The sequence below is a fragment of the Carcharhinus amblyrhynchos genome, chromosome 18 (assembly GCF_965287045.1).
Source record: "Carcharhinus amblyrhynchos chromosome 18, sCarAmb.v2.hapA, whole genome shotgun sequence".
NCBI classification, from domain to species: Eukaryota; Metazoa; Chordata; class Chondrichthyes; order Carcharhiniformes; family Carcharhinidae; genus Carcharhinus; species Carcharhinus amblyrhynchos.
The window spans coordinates 13,292,291-13,298,290 of NC_137341.1; positions in this window are offsets into that span (position 1 = coordinate 13,292,291).

The following is a 6,000-nucleotide window of genomic DNA, read 5'->3' on the forward strand; positions in this document are numbered from 1 at the left end:
CAAGATGTGTGGGTTAGGGGGATTAGTGGAGTAAATATATGGGGTTACAGGGATAGGGTGAGAGTTGAGCCTGGGTCTTATGCTCTGCTGGAGAGTCGGTGCAGACTCAATGAGCCGACTGGCCTCCTTCTGCATTGTAGGGATTTTATGATCTTAGAAGTGCTGCATCTTCCTTTTGGTACACAAAGGTGCCATTGTGCGTCGGTGGTGGGTGGGGTGCCAATCAAGTGGGCTGCATTGTCCTGGATGGTGCTGAGCTTCTTGAGTGTTGTTGGAGCAGCACTCATCCAGGCAAGTGGAGAGTATTCCACCACACCTTGTAGATGGGATGTCAGGAGATGAGTTACATGCTGTAGAATTCTCTGAACATAAGAACATAAGAAATAGGAGCAGGAGTAGGCCATCTAGCCCTTCGAGCCTGCCCCGCCATTCAATAAGATCATGGCTGATCTGTCGCTGCTCAGTTCCACATTCCCACCCTCTCCCCATAACCCTTAATCCCCTCTCTTATCAAAAACCCATCAACCCGCATCTTAAAAATATTTAGCGAGGCAGCCTCCACCACTTCAACGGGCAGAGAATTCCAGAGATTCACCACCCTTTGAGTGAAGAAGTTCCTCCTCAACTCCGTTCTAAACTGCCCCCCTTTTATCTTGAGGCTGTGCCCCCTAGTCCTACTGTCTTTTTTGAGCGGGAAGAGTCTTTCCACCTCTATCCTATCCATCCCATTCATCATCTTATACGTCTCAATGAGATCTCCCCTCATTCTTCTAAACTCTAACGAGTACAAGCCCAGTTTATTCAGCCTCTCCTCATAGCTCAACCCCCTCAACTCCGGTATCAGCCTAGTAAACCTCCTCTGCACTCCCTCCAAGGCCAAAATATCTTTGCACAGGTGCGGCACCCAAAACTGCACACAGTACTCCAGCTGCGGCCTCACCAATGCCCTATACAGCTGCAGCAAGACCTCCCTACTTTTATATTCAGTCCCCCTCGCTATGAAGGCCAGCATCCCATTCGCCTTCCTGACCACCTGCTGCACCTGCAAGCTGGGTTTTTGCGACTCATGCACAAGGACCCCAAGGTCCCTCTGCACAGCCGCCTGCTGCAGTTTTTCGCCCCGGAAGTAATAGTCCTTCCTACCATTCTTCCTACCAAAGTGGACCACCTCACACTTGCCAACATTAAATTCCATTTGCCATTTCCTGGCCCATTCGCCCAGCCTATCTAGATCCTTCTGCAGACTCTCCACACCCTCCGCACAATTTGCCGTTCCCCCAATCTTGGTGTCATCAGCAAATTTCGACACCCTACACTCGGTTCCCTCCTCCAGATCATCTATATAAATGGTAAAAAGCTGAGGCCCCAGCACCAACCCCTGGGGCACTCCACTAGTCACCATCCGCCAATCTGAATAGCACCCGTTGACCCCCACTCTCTGCCTCCTATTTGACAACCAATCCTCTATCCACGCTAACACCCCACCCTCAACTCCATGTCCCTCGACCTTCTGCAATAACCTCTTGTGAGGTACTTTGTCAAACGCCTTCTGAAAATCTAGAAAGACCACATCCACCGGCTCTCCTCTATCCACCGCCCTAGACACATCCTCATAGAACTCCAGTAAATTTGTCAGACACGACTTCCCTTTAATGAAACCGTGCTGCGTCTGCTCTATCAAGCAATTCCCTTCAAGATGCCTCGCAATTTCCTCCTTAATGACAGATTCTAACATTTTACCTACCACAGACGTTAAACTAACCGGCCTATAATTCCCTGCCTTTTGCCTGGCACCCTTCTTAAACAACCTGACCTGCTCTTGAAGCTGTAGTATTTAGATGGCTGGTCGATTTCTAAAAGTTGATTCTTGTACCTGAACTGAAGATATATTTTTGAGAGAGTAAATAAGGAGAAACTGTTTCCACTGACAGGAGAATTGGTAACATCATGAGCACAACGATAATCACAAATAAATCCAGTAGTGAATTCAGGAGAAATTTCAGGAGTGCAAAGATATTAGGTTGATTGGCCATGCTAAATTGCCCCTTTGTGTAAAAGGTCATGAAAAAGGTCTTGAATGAAGCCCAGTCCATCACACAAACCAGCCTCCCAGACATTGACTCTGTCTACACTTCCTGCTGCCTTGGAAAAGCAGCCAGCATAATCAAGGACCCCACACACCCTGGACACTCTCTCCTCCACCTTCTTCCATTGGGAAAAAGATACAGAAGCCTGAGGTCACGTACTAACCGGGTCCCTGGTGCTGTGAGGCAGCGGTGCTAACCACTGTGCCACCGTGCTGCACAGGCGTTTCCCATAACACAACTGCTCTTGTCTTCATGGGTTGTAGAGATGGTGGACCTGGGCACACTGTTGACAGAAGTTTGGACACAAGCTTCCATATTCCCTGGATGGTATTTAATGGAGGCTCAGGCCCACCAGCTAGAGAGCCAGTGAGAATCTTGCCTCTGTGCGGGATAACCTGCTGCAATCAGTGCTGCTCAGGTATTAACTAGATAGTGGCAGACCTCCCCATAAATCATGAGGTCTTGGGCAGTGATGGCATAGTGGTACTTTCACTAGACTAGAAATCCAGAGACCCAGGGTAAATCTGGGGACCCATGTTCGAATCCTACCATGATAGATGGTGAAATTTGAATTCAATAAAAATCTGGAATTAAGAGATGACCATGAGACATTAATGATTGTACAAACCCATCTGGTTCACTAATGTCCTTTTAGGAAAGGAAATTTGCCATCCTTACTTGATCTGCCTGACATGTGACTCCAGACCCACAGTTACGTGATTGACTCTTAAATCACCTCAGGGACAGGCAGTAAATGTTGGCCCACCCAGCGATGCCTGCTTCTCATGAATGAATAAAAAAAAGTCCCACTTACTGAGATTTGCCACCCTATTAGAGGCTGTACTGAATGGCACTGCGACTGGAAAGGCAGTGGCTGCTGCCAGTAAGACACCCCCCCTCCAGGCCTAAGATTGTTGCTGCATCCTTGGCAGGAGATGGTTTATGGGTTGCAGGGCAAATGGAAGAGGCAATTGGCAACAAGAGCAGGGTGGTGGCTCTCAGTGTGTTCTCCGATTTCCAGCACCCAGTCCGTCGACCAGGCACTGAATGACTATGAAGAAGACCTCCCAGGGGAGCCCACAAGCAAATGAGGGTATCGCCCACGTATGGGGCCAGACAGGAAGGTGGTGAAGTCCCCACCCACCACCCTCCTGCCTGATTAAATACTGCCCCCCCCACCCACCAACGAATTCGCCACGGGGTGGGGGGGGGGACATTAAATTCCGCCCACTGTTGCTGACATCTCCTTAACAGCACAGCCAGGGAAAGGAGAGAGTTAAATCACCATGTGGTAGCTGGAATCCACCACACGGTGCGACATGTGGCAGCGGTTTTAATGGGAAGGTAAAGGCGTGGAAGAAGTTTTGGGATACTTTAGCAAGACAGTGAAAGTGTAAATGGCGAAGCGAAATTTCAGGTTTAAGTGTGGGTGAGCTGACGTCAGGGAAGGCAGCTGCTGAGTTCTGTGTTTATAAACACTCCAGGAACGAGAGAAACTCAAAAGATGGAGTGGATCTCCATGGCAAGAGATGGAATGGCATATTCATTACTGTTTTTATTCTTTAACAGGATGTGGGCGTCGCTGGCAAGGCCAACAATTTGCTACCCATCTCTAATCGTACTGGAACTCAGTGGCTTACTGGATCATTTCAGAGGGAAGTTAAGAGTCAACCACTTTGCTGTTTAGCGTGCAAGAAACAATACTTTTCACTGTATTCCAACACATGTGACAACAGTAAATCAATTCAACTGTGGGTCTGGAGTCACATGTAGGCCAGACCCGATATGGATGGCAGATTTCCTTCCCTAAAGCACAGTAGTGAACCAGGCATTTACACAACAAGTGATGATAGTTACCTGGTCACCATTACTGAGGCTAGCTTTTCCATTCTGAATTATTAACTGAATTTAAATTCCACCAGCTGCCATGGTGGGATTTGAATCCTTGTCCCCAAAGTGTTAGCCTGGGCCTCTGGGTTAGCATCCAGTGACATTCCAACTACATCACTGTCTCCCTCTACTGAGAATGGAAAACATAGTGAGAAATTTTAATCTGGGGAAGGGCGTGGGGTTGCTTGCAAGTGAAAAGCGTTGAATCCAACAAAAATGCAAGCATGTTAGAAAGCAGTATCCAACCTGCTGACTTCCACATTTCACTCCAACGTGTTAGGCTGCGTACTCTCAAACCCCTCCTTCTGAAAAGGTAGACAGGAAATTAGCACATAATAAATGCCCACAGCTTTCCTGGGCTTTCTGGAATTTGCCAGTAAAGCAAGGCACGAATCCAGCGGAAATTCATAGAATCGCTACTGTGCCTATAGTGCAGAAAAGGCCATTCAGCCCATTAAGTCAGCACCGTATCTTAAGTCAGCAAAGTATCTTAACCAGGCCCCCTGTAACCCCATGCTTTTACTATGGTCAATCCATCTAACTGTACATCCTTGGACTGCAGGCAAAAACCAGAGCACCCGGAAGAAATCCACGCAGACATGGGGAGCAAACACCAGACAGACAGTCACCCAAGGCCAGAATTGAACCCAGGACTCTGGCACTGTGAGGCAGCAGTGCTAATCACTGTGCCACCCCAAATTGTGGGAGTTGGAGCTATAGCCTTGAAAAGCGACAGATGAAGTATGAGCTGCAGCAGCCTGTTACTCTCTGATTTATGACCTTACTGGACAGAGGGGATCAGCAGAGAGATACAGCTCATGATGTCATGCCCATAACATAACGTCTGCAGGCTGAGGATAAGCCCCCTCAACATGCTGAAGACCAGGAGGCTCAGGATGTCAGTTCAGGTGGTGGCAGACATTTGCAACTGGACCTGGTGACCATGCTTTACCAGTGGCTGTCAAAGTCAATGCCGCTGTAATAACTCTGGAAACCTGACTGGGAAGGAATGGTATTTATTGTAAAACACAAAATTAAGCCACTGCTCCATGGCGTGCATACATAAGCACCAGCCTGTACACAACTGTGCAGACTTTCCCAGTGTCTGCCTTATAAGGGGCTCAACTGATGAACTCCAACTTGACAATCCATTGCCTGATACAAAGGGAGCATGTTTAATGAGCCCCACAGGGAAATCAGTTAGTGATTCCCTATGGGACTCATGGGGGTTATCACATCCCTCCCCTTTTGAACCTGAGGGTTCCCCTTGCTCCTATGGCGATGGGGCCATTTTTGTCATTTGCACGATCTGGTTGGGGGTGTATACTGAGTGGGCAAACGTCTCCACCTTGTGGAATGTCAAAGGGCCATGCAGGGGCTCGTCTCTTACTGTGACTCCACCACCTCCATCTCCATTTCTGAGGCTGAGTCTTCATAGACCTCTCTTGGGTTTTTAGTGAGTGGAGTATCCAGTCCGTAGGCCAGTGTATAAGGTACTAATGGTGGCATGTCCAGTGCAGCAATTGCCCTGTGGAGGGTTCCTAACCTGCAGAGTTGACTTACTTTTTTTTATAGCCTTCTCTCCAGTCCTTATCGTGCATGACATTGGCCCCATATTTGAAAGGACAATTCCTAGGATCCGCTGGGAGCCGTCTCCAAAGTTCCATTCATGGACGGTGTCTCCAGGTTTGAAGGTCCTGTTTGGAAAAGTTTGGCTAAGCCTGTCTGAAGGCATCAATAGCTCCGCCAAGGTCATTCTCATTGTCATGTGTGGCGTTGTCCTATAACTGAAAAGGAAACGTGCAAGCTTCATTTCCAAATAGCACATTTTTTCTTCTTGTTGTTTTTGAATATTTGGACTTCTGTCTAAATTAGGCAATTTGAAGACGGGTGATAAGGTGTTGTGTGGGTGTGCCTGTCACTCCATTTGTATTCAAGAAGGTGGAAACTCCCCATTGTCTGTTACGAAAACTTTGTGCGCAGAAAGATTGCCACAGTTTTTTAATGATTTTGTCAGAAGTAG